Source organism: Schistocerca cancellata, chromosome 6, assembly GCF_023864275.1.
Source record: "Schistocerca cancellata isolate TAMUIC-IGC-003103 chromosome 6, iqSchCanc2.1, whole genome shotgun sequence".
Lineage (NCBI taxonomy): Eukaryota > Metazoa > Arthropoda > Insecta > Orthoptera > Acrididae > Schistocerca > Schistocerca cancellata.
Window position 1 is genome coordinate 231,984,255 of NC_064631.1, and position 18,060 is coordinate 232,002,314.

General features: G+C 43.0%; 1 protein-coding gene and 1 non-coding gene across 3 annotated transcripts in view; one reads left to right on the plus strand and one right to left on the minus strand.

Annotated features, from left to right (window-relative positions):
* LOC126191483 (limbic system-associated membrane protein) overlaps nt 1-18,060 on the minus strand; it is a 986,380-nt gene that overhangs the window by 314,671 nt on the left and 653,649 nt on the right. The window lies entirely within an intron of this gene.
* On the plus strand, nt 9,995-10,069 carry Trnas-cga (transfer RNA serine (anticodon CGA)). Its single transcript has one exon. It is a non-coding gene; the product is annotated as a tRNA-Ser (tRNA).

The following is an 18,060-nucleotide window of genomic DNA, read 5'->3' on the forward strand; positions in this document are numbered from 1 at the left end:
ATTCTTTTGCCAAAGCCACAGCTTCTCTATGAACTTTCTTATTGTTCCATTATTGTCGACGGAAATTATACTGGGAGTAGACTTTTTGAATGAATACAAAGCAATCTTAAGCTTTAACGATGCTGAAATAAGTTTAGAGAAAGAAGGTAAGTCAATAGCTTTGAAATTTGAAGACTGGCTCTCAAACCATGATGAGGAAATTAATCGGCTTTACCTTCTGTTAGATAACAGTTCGGAATTTTCTACGGAACTAGACACAAACAATCACTCTGCAAGTACTGACAGGGATGACATCAACGGCATATTTGAAATTAATGAGTTAATTCAGAATAAAATTCAAACAATTGAGAATTGTAATGACACTGATAGGCAGGACCTTTTTGAGATTTTACAAGCACATTCCACAGTTTTTACTCACAAAACAGGAACAATCAAGGGATTTCAATACCAATTTCGTGTTCGTGAGCATACTAAATTTTGTGTTAGACCATATGTAATTCCAGCACATTATAGGGACCGTGTTAGAACAGAAATACAATCTATGCTTGACGAGGGCATTATTGAGCCTGCAGTAAGCTCATACAACAATCCGTTACATGTTGTTGAGAAGAAAAATGGATCGATCAGGCTTGTCTTAGATTCGAGACAAATCAATACTATCATCATTCCTGAAACAGATAGGTCACAGACGATGGAAGAACTTCTTCAAAATTTTAATGGTGTAAAAGTGTTGTCTTCCATTGATCTCAGATCCAGCTTTTATCAGATCGAACTTCATCCAGAATGCAGAAAATACACAGCTTTCCTTTGTTTCGGCGTTTGTTATCAGTTTCGGAAACTTCCTTTTGGTTTGAACATTTCTTCGGCAGCATTCATTCGTGGGTTAAATTCCATATTACCTGAGTTCTTAAAACGTCACATCACCTTATATGTGGACGATATTCTAATAGCAGAAGCTTCATGGGAACAACATAACCGCATCCTCAACAGTTTGTTACGTATTTTTGCAGAATCTGGAATTACAGTTAACTTGGAAAAGTCTGAATTCGGTAGGTCAAAGGTGAAGTTTTTGGGACATATTATTTCTTCTGAAGGCATTCAGCCGGATCCTGAAAAGTTAGAAGCAATCAGAGCCATTCCAGTTCCATCCACAAAAAAACAAGTCCGTAGTTTTCTAGGTCTCGTAAATTTTTATCGTCGTTTTCTGAATATGCATATTCTAGTTACACCAAAACTTTGTTCTCTCACTGGAAAAAGTACTATTTGGAACTGGGACGAACAAGCACAGTTGGAATTCAGTTCTTTGAAAGAAGCGTTACTTCACGCGCCAATACTAGCTCATCCAGATCTGTCACAAGATTTCTGCCTTAGCACAGATTCTTCTAAAGTCGGTCTTGGTGCCCACTTATTTCAAGAAGCCATAGAAAATGACACTACTGTTCAGAAAACCATTGCTTTTGCTAGCCGAGTGCTAACAAAATCTGAAAAAAATTATTCCGTTACTGAATTAGAAGCTTTAGCTATCGTTTGGGCATTTAACAAATTCCGTTTCTTTCTTTCTGGTAAGCACGTAAAAGTATACAGTGATCATCGTGCATTACAATTTCTTATGTCTTCAAAATTAAATCATGACAGGTTAAAACGTTGGGCATTGTTTCTGCAAGAATTCCGCTTCACAATAGTCTACATTCCCGGCAAGGAGAACATTGTTGCGGACGCGCTGTCACGCGCACCGGCTGGGCTTGAGAAAAGTAACACAGAAGGCAACCTTGAGAAAAATTTCAGTATTCTTTACATTCAGAAAGTCGCCTTTGAAAACTTCATCACCACATCTTTAAAGGACATTGCTCATGAACAAGATAAAGATCCGATCTGGAAAGTCATCAAAAGTAAATGGCATGAAAAGACACACACTCAGATTCGGCATTATTACCTGGTTAGAAACAACATACTCTTCAAACGCTGCACTGTTGATGACAAGCTATGGGTACTTTGCATTCCAGACGATTTTGTTAATAAGCTCATTTGGTACATTCATTTCAGCTACGCACATTTTGGTCCACGAAAATGTTATCATATTCTTCGAACGACTTGTTATTTTAACAATATGGAAAAGCGAATTCGAAGAGTCTTGTCTATTTGTAAACTTTGTCAAAAGGCGAAACCATCTACTATCTCACATCGTGCTCCGTTGTTTCCTATCATTCCTTCTAAATTAAAAGAATTTGCTGCGGTTGATCTCTTGGGACCGCTTGTCAGAACATCTAATGGATTTGCGTACGTTCTAGTCGCTGTTGAACTTACTTCAAAATTTGTTTCTTTCACTCCGTTACGTAAAGCCACTGGACGGTCTGTATCCAACGCCTTTGTTAAAAATTTCTTACGTGAAGTTGGACACGTTAGTAAAGTCATTTCAGATAACGGACCGCAATTCAGATCTGCTGTTTGGTCACGCATGCTTCGGAATCATAAAATCAAACCTGTTTTTATTTCATTGTATTCACCACATTGTAACCCGTCTGAACGGATTATGAGAGAAATCAATAAGCTTTGCAGACTTTATTGTCACAGAAAGCATCAGAATTGGGACAGATATTTACACTTATTTCAAAATGTGCTGAATGAAATGCCTCATCATTCCACTGCTTTACCACCTACTCTTGTACTGAAGAATGTAGAACCTCCGAACAGAATCAGAGAGCTAGTACCTTTCCCGAATACACGTAAACTTCGACACAAAGACATAATTGATTTGGCTCTTAAAAATATAAAATCTGCAGCAGACAAAAGGAGAAAACTACACGATAAAGCAAATGCAAAGAAATTATATATTGGTCAGAAAGTTCTCATTAAAGCTCATTCATTGTCACATAAGAAGAAACACTTGAGTCACAAATTCTTTCTAGTTTACAATGGACCTTACAGAATCCGACGTATACCACATGATAATTGCGTTGAAGTTGAAATTCTGCGTACTAGGAAGAGTAAAGGTTTACACCACATTTCACATGTAAAACCGTTTATTGAAAGATAATCTGCTTTTAACTTTGTCTTTGCCATAAAACTTTTCACTTCACATTTCTAGTATGCTTTGTCAAACTTAAGAAACTGTTAACATGCAACATTTTGGTTTGCTTACGAGTGGATTCTGGATTTGAGGTGCTTTCTGTGAAATGCCAGATGACACAGTGGTTGGTTTGTGTGACACCTACACGATTATATCACGACGTTACTAATGAGTGACAATTTACAATGTTGCTTTTGCGGTGTATCTGTTTTATATCTGCACAGTTTTTTCTGAATCCTTATGGAAAGCAAAACATGTTTTAGTAGTAACTTTTGTGGTATTGCTACAAGGAGACAGCCTTTTCCGTAGGACAACAATACGTTACAGCACAGTACTTTCCTCATCACGGCAATAAGCGTAATAACTAAGTTATCTATACGCAAAGCATTTCACTTTTGTGTATCATGAGGTAAGTACATTGACTTCTGCAGAACTTAGCTTTCGGAGGACAATAACTACGACACTTCCCAGAGATTATCTAACAGCAAGACGCATATTTAGCGCTACAGGACACGTATTTGAGTGATTAATTTTGTACTTAAAACATTTATTTTTAAAGAGTTTTGAATTACACAGAAAGTTTTTTGTGATACATTTCATTCCATTGCTGTAATCTGTAACACCTGAGGGTATAATTACAATAAACCTCAGCGGGGTACACGTTTACTTTGTGTACCATGTGTCTGGCAAGCACAAGGAGCCCTAGCTAATATGGTATTTGCTTATACAATTTAACACATCGGTACCATATTTCTCTAACACATAAATTACACAGCTATCTGATCATTTAACAGAGAAACAAACATCCTTTTACTACGTCAGTGACACATGTTTACGCAATTACAGAGTTGGATTACTTCACACTTAAGAAATTGTACTTTGTCTGTACTTTGTGCACTGTTCATATTTTTTTTGGAACCATTGTGATACTATGAGAGCTTTGAATGATGTATTTGGTATGAGATCATGATTTTTAAAGTACGTTTGAGGAAGATGACACTACTGAAATGAGCAGAGAATTTTCTTTAGGTTTTGAAACAATTGCAGAAAGCTACGACGTTTTTGAGATTTGACTGAGGTGTTATGATGTTATTATTACGACGACGATGTGTATTATGCTGTTGAGGTATGTTTATGTCAATAAGATGATGCTACCATATATGAGGAAGGTGATTACCTGTTTATATGTATATGAATAATGAATAGAAGATAGGGACTCTTGACTTGTGAAAAAGGTTGTTGGAAACCAAGAATCGTACTTTAAGAGTTATGAAATGTGTGTGTAAATGCGTGAATGAGACTGTCACTGCAGCGGAAACTGCTGTCGTAAATATTTCCGTAAGAAAGTGACCACCTGCACGTGCGTCGTCGGCACACAGCTGTGTCAGACACCTGGAGAACAAGCCATTAGAGTGAGGGCCTTTCCGGAAGCACAGGTAGAAAAACAAAAAAAGGGGTTAACCATGCTATTGACAATCCTTTGTAGAGGGCATCGCTAATGCGACACGCTCGTTACTTGAAAACATATGATTTTTGTAATGCGTTGTGGGCACACAGCTGTGTCAAACACCTGGAAAACAAGCCATTAGGGTGTGCCTTTCATCGCTAATGCGACACCCTCGTTACTTAAAAACATATGATTACTCGCACTTTGTGCTAATTGTTGAAATGCTTATGAATTGATGGGAAATATTCGTACATCTGCACACCTGATTATGACAAGTGTCTTTCTCCGAGAGTTGAGTGCTACTGACTTACGAAATGCCACATGACTATTGAATGATATTTTTATGCTTTGCTTTTCATAGTTGCTTATTTCATTTAATATCTGGTTTCCAGCTGTGTTGCAGCATTAGTTTTATAAAATAAACTTAGATGCATTTGCTAATGTGAACTCTTTCTGTCAACAGATCTATTAAATAATTATTTTATGATCCACATTCTTTAAAAAAGGAGCACTTGGAAAGGAAAGAACAATAAGAAGGAACTAGTAACAGTAACACATAATTTTCTTTTCAAGTACGTGGTAATATTTTTTTACAATCAGTTGTTATGGTGCACCACTTTAATTACATAGACATTAAGATGTGAATATGCTTTTCCCTTGTCTGCATTGTTGTTTTTGCTGTAATATTTATTCTGCTTGAGCTATGTCATGTCTAGGTATAAGTTTCTACTGTTTGCCAGGTATAGTGTTATTGAATTTGACTTTTGCTAATTTCTTAATGCTGCTTGCTTCGCAAATCTGCGTTTTTTTTCATTGCTGTTTATATTAACTGTGTTATGTGATGCTGCATTGCCTCGTCCCTTGGTATATATATCTGAGCTCAGTAGATTTAAGTTAGCTTAAGAGGGGGTAGACTATATAAGAAACTGACTATGGAGAATAGGTAAAGAATGCAATGCGAAGTGATATGAAAAAGATTGGGCCCAAATGAGTATTGTACAATCAGAAATAATATGAATAGAATACAGGAAGGAGGTATAGATAGGACTTTTTGGGAATAATGATGAATGAAGGGAGATCTCCGAGAAGTAAAGAAAGTTTTGAAAATACTGCAGTAAAACAAACCCTGTCCTTTCCTTCTATTATTCCGCTATATGTTTGTGTACCCTTGTGTATTTGTGTTTTTCCTGTCTTTATGTGTTTAGCTGATGAGAGCTATGTTGTAGAATTTTTCTAATACTCTGTTATTTTCTTTGTAATGATGCTTAGACATTATTTATTCTGTTTTGTTTTAATGCTCATGTGTGAAATTGATGTTTCGAAAGTGATTCTGATCTTTTATTTTTGTACTCATGTCATCATTCCTGTAACACTGATGTATATGTTTATTTCTATTCTTTTGTAAAGCCCCTATTACTACAAATGTTATCTGTATTGTTATGTTTTTAATGATGTATTTTGTACCTTTGTAATTGTATTCTTACGTCATAAAATTGTAATTGACACCAGTTCATCATATTATTAACTTGTAAGCATTCATTTCACTGCACACTTTTCTGTTGGTCATACTATATGGACACTATGTGAGAAGTTGGGACTGTTAGTGTTTGCACGTGTGTTACTAATTCAGCAAGGGACTGGATAACAGCATTGCTGGTTCTAAGGACAATTCCAAAAACTTTGTGAGTGCACAAGTGGTGGTTATGGACTTGCTCTATTATCCACAAGACTCTTCAATGGTGATTGTGCACCTGCACAGTCGCAACAGATGGCTGCTGGCCATCTCTACAAGGACTACAGTGGGTCTGCACCTCTGGTGGTCCACCAATACCACAATCTCTACCAGGACTACAGTGGGTCTACTCTGTGATGACCTACCTACCAATATTCTTCGAAACGTCGACTGACTCTGCTGTGGGTTTGCTCTGTTGTGGCCCATTACCTGTCAGCATGTCAAGAGTCAGCACTGTCTTACTGTTGGAAGGACAATACTACTTCTTCAAGACTGCATGGAAATCCACTACTTCCGTGTGCATTGTATTCTACTGCTCAGACTTTGAGCAAACAAACTGCAGGTTTACTCTTATGATGAATGATCGGGACTGTCTTTATTGACTGTGAAAAAATTTTAGCTGTTGACCAACATTGTATCAATAAGTGTGTGCATTTGATATCTTTGTTATTGTAATTATGAAAAATTTTATCAAATCTTTATTGGCCACTGCCCAAAAATATTTTGTAAAATTTTTTGTGGGGAGCATGGGGGCTATGTAAGTAGGCTGTTTAGATTTTTATATGGGTAATGCCACGTAGCGCTCTATATGAAAATCACTGGCTGTGCTGTGTGCAGTATGTGGCTAGTTTGCATTGTTGTCTGCCATTGTTGTCATGAACTGCTACAGCTGGATGTGAACAGCGCGTAGCGTTGGGCACTTGGAGGTGAGCCGCCAGCAGTGGTGGATGTGGGGAGAGAGATGGCGGAGTTTTGTAATACTGGATGTCAATTATGAATATTAAGGTAAATACATTGTTTGTTCTCTATTAATATCTTTCATTTGCTAACTATCCCTATCAGTAGTTAGTGCCTTCTGTAGTTTGAATCTTTTATTTAGCTGGCAGTAGTGGCGCTCGCTGTATTGCAGTAGTTCCAGTAATGAAGATTTTTGTGAGGTAAGTTATTTCTGAAAGGTATAGTGTAATGTTACTCAGGGCCATTCTTTTGCAGGGATTTTTGATAGTCAGATTGCGTTGCGCTAATTATTGTGTGCCAGGTTAAGCACAGTCTTGTACAATTGTTCTAAGTGGACGTTTCACATGTAAAATTGTTCTAAGGGGACGTTGCACTTTCACCAGTCAAAAAAAAAAATGGCGTTTGAAGATTAGATTTCCTGGCAGTTCTAAAGACTGAACGCTTCTTATATATTAAAATAGCTATCCGCAGGTGAACGTGTTGCGCAAAAGTCTTCAAATCGCGAAATAGATGGATCGAATCTCAGTAATGGCAACATTTTTATTATTTTTATTTACATTCAATATTTATTAAGAAATGGTACTGCTAATTAACACGTTCTGAACAAAAAAAAAAAAAAATTGCCCGCATCTCGTGGTCGTGCGGTCGCGTTCTCGCTTCCCATGCCCGGGTTCCCGGGTTCGATTCCCGGCGGGGTCAGGGATTTTCTCTGCCTCGTGATGGCTGGGTGTTGTGTGCTGCCCTTAGGTTAGTTAGGTTTAAGTAGTTCTAAGTTCTAGGGGACTTATGACCACAGCAGTTGAGTCCCATAGTGCTCAGAGCCCTGAACAAAATTTTTTAATTAAAATGTTACCTTTTTAGTTTAATACTGGACAGATATATATATCCATTTGATACAGAAATGTGTGAAGCCTATTTTTAATGAAAAAATATATTGATCAATAGTACTGTTTAATCTCTGGAATCGATAAAATATTTTATTTATTTGCAGATGACCAGGTGGTAGTTGCGACCGTTGAAGAAGACATCTCCTATATCCCGAAAAAATTGATAGAAGAATATAGCAAATGGGGACTGAAGTTGAACATCAAGAGGACACAATACTTAAACACGCGAACGCAGTTGGTTGATCTTGTAATATCGGACAGTGTAACGATAGGTAACTGAGAAAGATGTAAACATCTAGGGAGTATAATTATGATGGAACATGTGAAGATGACCGGCCGGGGTGGCCGAGCGGTTCTAGGCGCTACAGTCTGGAACCGCGCGACCGCCACGGTCGCAGGTTCGAATCCTGCCTCGGGCATGGATGTGTGTGATGTCCTTAGGTTAGTTAGGTTTAAGTAGTTCTAAGTTCTAGGGGACTGATGACCTCAGAAGTTAAGTCCCATAGTGCTCAGAGCCATTTGAACCATTTGTGTGTGTGTGTGTGTGTGTGTGTGTGTGTGTGTGTGTGTGTGTGTGACGTCAGGGTGGGGCTCGGCGGCGGCGCTTCAGACAGGAAGATGTGAATACATGCAAAAAAAAAAAAAAAAAAAAAAGTAGAGTTAGGCATAGCTCAGAGGTGAGGCATTGGCAACAAATATCACCACATTCTTCCAAACACCACCGTGGGCGCATCACAAGAGTGGAAGGTCATGTGCCCCCCCCCCCCCGTTTATCCATATCTCATCTCCCCCCAATCGGGAGGTCCCTAATATCGTCTTAGAAAGTAGAACGTCAACTTCTACCGCTTAGATCTTCTTGCTTTCTTCACCGTAATCATCCAGCCTTCCGAGCGAATATGATAATTGGCTTCGTAGTGGGTATATGCTGGATGATTTCGGTGAAGAAAGAAAGAAGATCTAAGCGGTAGAAGTTGACGTTGTACTTGCTAAGACGATATTAGGGACCTCCCGATTGGAGGGAGATATGAATGAGGAGGGGGGGGGGGGCACAGAATCTTCCAATCTTGTGATGCTCCCACGGTGGAGTTAGGAAAAATGTGGTGATTTTTGTTGCCAATGGCTCACCTCTCAGCTATGCCTAACTTTTTTTTTTTTTTGCGTGTATTCACACCTTCCTCTCTGAAGCGTCGCCGATCACCACCGTGACGTCTCAGGGCCTCACTCTTCTGCACCATTGCAAAACAACGTTTTAGGCATCTTTGAGCCAAATATCGCACTTTAACGCATCGCAGTAGCGGAAAATTACGGAACTTCAAAAAAGTGCTGTTTCCTCGTGGTATTGTTATGTCAGTTGTCGTAGAAGAAACGATAGTTTCCGATTTTACATAAAGCAAGTAACAGTGACAGATGTCGCGTCGCTTTCGGGACGGACACATTTATCGACAGAACTGTCGTAGGAGCCAACGGGGAATAATGGCTCGGCCTGTGTTGTGGCGTAATCGAGCAGGATCGACGGACATACACTCTCGGGCAAGCTGGCTGCGATTATCGTGCTGGGAAACCAATCGAGCGGCATTAAACGACAGCGATCCGCGCGCTGAAACGCATCTGAGCCGGACACGTGTCGAGTGACGGCCGCGTGACAGCCGCTGCGCCCTGCCGTCCCCCACACCCCGCCGTCTGCCTGCCAGGCACCGCCACGCCCCGTGGAAAGCCGTCAGTAGGCTGTGTCAGCTGCACGGCACTGTTTCAACATGGGACAGGGCGACAGATTTGCACACCTGCTTGAGATTTGAAACTGGGCGGAAATCACGCTCTCCGCACCTGACGTAGAATTCTGCATGATAAGGAATATGAGAAACAACATTAATAAAAGCGTCCTAGGTTACAGAATAAGATTTTCACTCTGAAGGAGAGTGTGCGCTGATATGAAACTTCCTGGCAGATTAAAACTGTGTACCGGGCCGAGACTCGAACTCGGGACCTTTGCCTTCTGCGGGCAAGTGCTCTACCAACTGAGCTGCCCAAGTTCTGCAAGGTTTGCAGGAGACCTTCTGTAAAGTTTGGAAGGTAGGAGACGAGGTACTGGCAGAAGTAAACATGTGAGGACGGGGCGTGAGTCGTGCTCGGGTAGCTCAGTTGGTAGAGCACTTGCCCGCGAAAGGCAAAGGATCCGAGTTCGAGTCTCGGCCCGGCACACAGTTTTAATCTGCCTGGAAGTTTCAGCGTCCTTGGTAATTTCCATTTTATGGGCTGTGGCCTTAGGCATATGTCTCTGACCAGCGTTTCGTCTTCCAAAGCTGGAGACATCAGACGTTAGAACAACTAAGAAAGCAGTTGCAATCTCAAACAAATTCTGCAAGTCGATCCGTGGCGTCATTATACGGCTGCCTATAAGGTAGAGGAGTCGCTCCCAGTGTGTTATGAAGTGTATAGTGGGAAAGAGTTCACGTTTGGTCTTACTTTGAGATGACAAAAACCATGGGACAGCGATAAGCACATACAGAGATCGGCAGTAGTATCGCATACACAAGGTATAAGAGCGAAATGTATTGGCATAGATGTTATTTATTCTCAGGTGATTCATGCGAAATGGTTTACGACGTGATTATTACCACGTGATGGAAATTAACAGACTTTGAACGCTGAATGGTGGTTGGAGCTAGAGGCATGGGACATTCTATTTCGGAAATCAAATTTCCGATATCCACAGGGTCAAGAGTGTGCCGACAATACCACATTTCAGGCGTTACCTCTCACCACGTACAACTCAATGGCCTACGGCCCTCGCTTAGTAATCGAAAGCAGCACCTACGCTGCGTGAAATAATTGCAGAATCAATGTGTGACGAACGGCGAACACATCCGTCAAGACAGAGCAGCTAGATTTGGCGTTAATGGGTCTTGGAAGCAGACGGCCGATACGAGTGCCTCTGCTAACAGAAAGACATCGCCTGCATCGCCTCTCCTGTGCTCGTGATCTTATCGGTTGGGCCGCGCGGTCTGGGGCGCTTCAGTCATGGACTGTGCGGCTGGTCCCGGCGGAGGTTCGAGTCCTCCCTCGGGCATGGGTGTGCGTTTTTGTCCTTAGGCTAATTTAGGTTAAGTAGTGTGTAAGCTTTGGGACTGATGACCTTAGTAGTTAAGTCCCGTAAGATTTCACACACATTTCAACGTTTTATCGGTTGGACCTTATACGACTGGAAAACCACGGCCTGGTCAGATGAGTCCAGATATCAGTTGGTAAGAGTCGATGGTAGGTTTCAGCTGTGGCGCACACCCCACGAATGCATGGACGCAAGTTGTCAACAAGGCACTGTACAAAGCTGCTTGTGGCTCCATAATTGTGTGGGCTGTGTATACATTGAATGGACTGGGTCCTCTGGTCCAACCGATCATTGCTGGAAATGGTTATATTCTGCTACTTGAAGACCATGTGCAGCCTTTAATGGATTTCATGTTCCCAGACAACGATGGAATGCTCATGGACGACAATGTGCCATGTCATCGGGTCTCTCAACTAGTTCGTGACGGGTTTGAAGAACATTCTGGACAATTCGAGGGAATGATCTGGTCACCCAGATTACGCGACATAAGAGGGTTGGAACTTTAATAGTGGTAACTATTTATTTACAGCTCGTACAAAATAGATATGTGCTTGTAAGTATTACTGACCTTCCAAGTAGTCACCAGCACTGTGCATAACCCGTTGCCAGCGATGTGGAAGTCGTAGGATACTCTTAGCAGTGCCAGTTGTGTTAACAGTTCGAGCGGCGCGGTCTATTGCCCGACAATTTTTTTAGCAGTTCTGAAGCGAATGCCGTGAAGTGTTTCTTTCAGTTTAGAAAACGAGTTGAACTCACGAGGGCTTAAGTCGGGGGAGTGCGTTAAGGGGTATAGTACAGCTTGCACTGTACGTGCTTGAGCATTGTCCTGCTAAATGATGGTCAGGTCCTGCAAGAAGTGTCATCACTTCTGTCTCTAAGCTGGTCGTGTACCAAAAATGAACTCTATTTCTAAAGTGAAGGAAACACTTCACGGCATTCCCTTCAGAACTGCTACAAATTCGTCGGGCACTAGGCCGCGCCGCTCGAAGTGTCAACACAAGAGCATCCTACGACTTCCACATCGCTGGCAACGGTTTATACACAATGATGGTGACTACTTGGAAAGTCAGTAAAACTTTGAAACACGTATCTATTTAGTACGAGCTGTAAATAAATAGTTTCCACTATTAAAGTTCCAACCCTCGTAAGTCCTATGGAACATATATGGGACATAATCGAGAGGTCAGTATGTTCACAAAATTCTGCGCCGGCAACAGTTCCGCAACTATGAACGGCCACAGAGGCAGCGTTGCTCAATATTTCTGCAGGAGATTTCCAGCACCTTGTTGAGTCCACGCCGCGTCGAGTTTCTTCGCTATTCCGGGCACAAGGAAGTCCGATACGGTATTAGGAGGTGTCCAGCGTCTTCTGTCACATCAGCGTATTTAACACCAAATTCTGCAACATAAGTTTAATCCTTCTACTTTTCTGGCAAAGTTGTTTTTGTGCTTGCGAATTTCTATTGTTTCCGTGTACATCCTAGAGTAGTAACGATTGGATCTTGATAAAACCAAACTATCGGAGAAACTAATGTAGTGGGTCCCTGCTACTCCCGACCTGTGTTTACCAGACGACACTTGCTCTTGTGTTAACCCTTCTTTTTATACACTCCTGGAAATGGAAAAAAGAACACATTGACACCGGTGTGTCAGACCCACCATACTTGCTCCGGACACTGCGAGAGGGCTGTACAAGCAATGATCACACGCACGGCACAGCGGACACACCAGGAACCGCGGTGTTGGCCGTCGAATGGAGCTAGCTGCGCAGCATTTGTGCACCGCCGCCGTCAGTGTCAGCCAGTTTGCCGTGGCATACGGAGCTCCATCGCAGTCTTTAACACTGGTAGCATGCCGCGACAGCGTGGACGTGAACCGTATGTGCAGTTGACGGACTTTGAGCGAGGGCGTATAGTGGGCATGCGGGAGGCCGGGTGGACGTACCGCCGAATTGCTCAACACGTGGGGCGTGAGGTCTCCACAGTACATCGATGTTGTCGCCAGTGGTCGGCGGAAGGTGCACGTGCCCGTCGACCTGGGACCGGACCGCAGCGACGCACGGATGCACGCCAAGACCGTAGGATCCTACGCAGTGCCGTAGGGGACCGCACCGCCACTTCCCAGCAAATTAGGGACACTGTTGCTCCTGGGGTATCGGCGAGGACCATTCGCAACCGTCTCCATGAAGCTGGGCTACGGTCCCGCACACCGTTAGGCCGTCTTCCGCTCACGCCCCAACATCGTGCAGCCCGCCTCCAGTGGTGTCGCGACAGGCGTGAATGGAGGGACGAATGGAGACGTGTCGTCTTCAGCGATGAGAGTCGCTTTCGCCTTGGTGCCAATGATGGTCGTATGCGTGTTTGGCGCCGTGCAGGTGAGCGCCACAATCAGGACTGCATACGACCGAGGCACACAGGGCCAACACCCGGCATCATGGTGTGGGGAGCGATCTCCTACACTGGCCGTACACCACTGGTGATCGTCGAGGGGACACTGAATAGTGCACGGTACATCCAAACCGTCATCGAACCCATCGTTCTACCATTCCTAGACCGGCAAAGGAACTTGCTGTTCCAACAGGACAATGCACGTCCGCATGTATCCCGTGCCACCCAACGTGCTCTAGAAGGTGTAAGTCAACTACCCTGGCCAGCAAGATCTCCGGATCTGTCCCCCATTGAGCATGTTTGGGACTGGATGAAGCGTCGTCTCACGCGGTCTGCACGTCCAGCACGAACGCTGGTTCAACTGAGGCGCCAGGTGGAAATGGCATGGCAAGCCGTTCCACAGGACTACATCCAGCATCTCTACGATCGTCTCCATGGGAGAATAGCAGCCTGCATTGCTGCGAAAGGTGGATATACACTGTACTAGTGCCGACATTGTGCATTCTCTGTTGCCTGTGTCTATGTGCCTGTGGTTCTGTCAGTGTGATCATGTGATGTATCTGACCCCAGGAATGTGTCAATAAAGTTTCCCCTTCCTGGGACAATGAATTCACGGTGTTCTTATTTCAATTTCCAGGAGTGTAGTTCCCATGTACACTTGACCGCATCTGCAAAGTATATTACATACTCTTGCTTCGAAAGCCTGCATCTTGTGGTTAATAAAAGCTTCATTAAAACGGCTAAACTACAAGGATGATCTAAAAGTTTCCGTTTGAGGGCTTTGCTGTAGCGTATACGCAACGCAGCGCGACTCCGATGCGGATATATAAGCACCGACACGTAGGCAGCGGATGAGTTCGGCTTTTGTGTCTTTCCGACATGTGAGCGATGAATAACACGTGAACTATGACGATGATGTTACAAAACGCACCCAAACGGGATCAACGCGGTGTTAATTTTTTCTTGGCTGCTGAAGGACACCGGTAAACATCCATCAGAGAATGAATAAGGTATATGGGGCAACTTATCTCTCGAAACTACCGTTGCCTGATCGTACATCAAGTTCCGCGATGGTCGCGGTTCGACACAAGGCCCCGTTCAATCAGGGATTCAAGTCTCATCCAGGACAAGTTGCAGACATTCCAGCCACTACCCGTGCAGTAGGCAGTTCCGGACTTCTTCACGCAGCAGGACACGCTGTTTTACCGAACGGGTATCTTCAGTCCGGTGCATGACTGCCTCAGTCCTCACTGCGATTTAGTCTGTTTGGCGTACCGTTCCAGACTGTACGCCCTCCGCCTCTTACAACAAACGAAATTGCTACGAATCCACTGACACTCGAATAAGGTGTCAAAAAAGGTGGGTTTTCTTAGTTTAAGGAGGTGGTATTGTTCAGTCTACAATATATTTCAAAAATCATGACTTTACCATATAGCGCTCTATTATAACTACCTGTTTCTGTAAAAAAAACGCCGGCCGCGGTGGTCTAGCGGTTCTAGGCGCGCAGTCCGGAACCGCGCGACTGCTACGGTCGCAGATTCGAATCCTGCCTCGGGCATGAATGTGTGTGATGTCCTTAGGTTAGTTAGGTTTAAGTAGTTCTAAGTTCTAGATGTTAAGTCCCATAGTGCTCAGAGCCATTTGAACCATTTTTTGTAAAAAAAACGAACATATTAAGGCATGGAAAATAATTATAGGACATACGCCAAAACATGATCAAAGTTATCCCTTAACAACAATGAAATTACAGATTCCAAGATGTAGCCGACTTGTACATTGAGCAGTATATTAAGGGGAGTTATTGTGCTGCAGAGGCTGCTATTTCTATAATATTTTATTTTCTTATTTTAGTCGGTTACGCCAACATGGCCACTTTCAAACTATAGTGTTCAAAAATTATTATGCACACAGAAGACGTGGTCGGCTGTCAACACAATTTCGTTGACGCACGCACCATTGGCGGGTATGTACGTGCCTGAAGTTGCAAACCTCTGTAACAGGTACAGCGACCACCAGAGAGCAAGGGCATTTTCCGTGTTTTGTGTTGTTACCAGGCCTACTGGGGTGTATAAAAGACATGAACGGCGTGGCAAGTGGAATACCATGGAGATATAATTGCGTAGGCTTCCGCGGCCAGAGTCAGTCGACATAAAAGTTTTCTGTGCATGGTACCGCGTCATAATGTATAAAACTACTGCTGCTGGAGAAAAACCAACGTGCGGTCACGGTTGAAGCGGCCTTCTTCTGGTTTTTTCCTCCAGCAGTAGTAGTTTTATACATTAAGACGCGGTACCATACTCAGAAAACTTTAATGTCGACTACCAGGGAGATGCTGCTTAATCGTGTGAGACAGAGTTAGCAGCAAATAAAACTCATTGTGGGTCTCCATTTGGTTGGCTTGTGACAGTGGCCCGATGTTGGACTGCATGCGGTCGTAAGGGCAGGCATTCTCGCGATCCAGGTCCCAGTCGAGCACTCTGAGCACCAGAAGTAAAAATCGCCGTTTTGCGCAGCAAGCTCACCGTAATCCCTTCGCATCTGCATCTGCCATCCGAGAACATGTAATGGACTTCTGCCACATTCTGTGTCGTCCCGCAACGTCGCTCAAAGACTAGCAGCAGACGAAGTAATTACAGTCCTATAGGTAGGATGCAGTTAAGCCTACACCACAAACGGCTGCATTTGGGATGGTACCGTGACTACAAAGCATGGACAGTTGTAGATGTAGATGGCCATTGTCTGCGAGTTCAGCGTCGACCTGGCGAGAGGTCCCGTCCTTACAATGTTTTGGAGAGAGGCAGTCGTATTATCCCTGGTGTTATGGAGTGAGGAACTATCAGGTATTACTTGAAATGACTGGAAGTGACTGAGGGTGCTACAACGGTACGTTACGTATGTCCTGCGTCATTGTGTGTTGCCATGCAACAGTAACACTGTACCATTTTTCAGCAAGATAATGCCTATCAACACACAGCTTTTTACTATTTTTCAACAAGACAATGCCTGTCCATACATGGCAGTGGCTCTATGAAGTCTGCGACTATAAACGAAAAGAAATACTTTTTATGATTGTGTTGGTTGCTGTTCCAACTGGCAGTATTGCGGAAGTAGGGTGTGCGTGGCCAACAGCATGCCCAGATTTGTCCCCAACAGAACGTGTCTGACATAAAGGGCCAGTTACAACAGTTTTTGTCCAGGAATGACTTTAGGACACGCTTCCCACCCAAATAAGTGTATGCATAATGGCCAGAGAGGGTGTAATGTCATGATAATTGAGCACATACTGCCAAGTTTTTTTGTAAATTTAACTGGATTTTTTAATCATTGAAATAGCATAAACCGCTGAAGTATCATTTCGCTTCCTCCTTCCCTTTTGGGTGTTTCACTGTTTGTGTCAGTCTGCATATTTCGTGCCGCGGGACTGTGAACACTGCAGACCGGTTACAAATTACGAAAGTTGTATTTACTGCGCATTTATCTGCGAAAATTCTTTTCGTGACTCCTGTCGTTTTTCTGCGTGTGGATTTGTAGATCGCCTGCGGTTTTTTTTATTTTAACCGCCACTAACATCGTGAATAAAACAACGGGCCCCCTTTTGAAATTTCGACTACTCACTTAACAGTCTCGCACAACTTTATAACACGGGCAGCGACAGCCATTGAAATTCAAGCTGAACTGAACTCGAGTAAAACTGCAAACAACTATTACCTGATTATATGTTTACATGAGCGGTTTCGCTGCTTGAAAGCAGCATCTCCACGTGATGAATCACACAGGTTAGCGAAAGGAGACGCCACTAACGCTCGTTCTCATACAATCCAGCCTCATTAACAGAGAAGTAGTCAACAAATAATAGCTGCCAGTGCAAAGCGGCGAATAGTGCAAGGAACGAGGCAAACTAACAAACTATTGGGAACCGAGAATAAACATATCATATTGTAGGAGATACCCTTCATAAAGGCAAACCCTGTAGTTGGTTGTCGCGAGGATAAAGCACTTAGCATTCCTGGAGCAACCTCGAGATAATCAGCTACAGGGTTTTCCCATATAAAGGGGGTCTCCACAGTCTGATATGTTTATTCTGCGTTCCCACTAGGTTTGTTATTTTGCCTCATCCCCTGAAAATGAATTACCTCGAAGAAAACGGTCTATTGACACACAGTCAACGTGGGTTTAGAAAACATCGTTCCCGTGAAACACAACGAGCTCTTTATTCACATGAAGTGTTGAGTGCTGTTCACAAGGGATTTCAGACCGATTCCGTATTTCTGGATTTCCGGAATGCTTTGATACTGTACCACACAAGCGCCTTGAAGTAAAATTGCGTGTTTATGGAATATCTATCGTCTCAGTTATGTGACTGGACTTGTGATTTCCTGTCAGAGAGGTCACAGTTAGTAGTAACTGACGGAAAGTCATCGAGTAAAACAGAAGTGATTTCTGGCGTTCCCCTAGGTAGTGTTATAGGCCCTTTGCTGTTCCTTATCTATATAAACGATTTGGGAGACAATCTGAGCAGCCGTCTTCTGCCGTTTGCAGATCACGTTGTCGTTTATCGACTAATAAAGTCATCAGAAGACCAAAACGAACTGCAAAACGTTTTAGAAAAGATATCTGAATGGTGCGAAAAGTGGCAGTTGACCATAAATAACGAAAAGTGTGAAGTCATCCACACGAGTGCTAAAAGGAACTCGTTA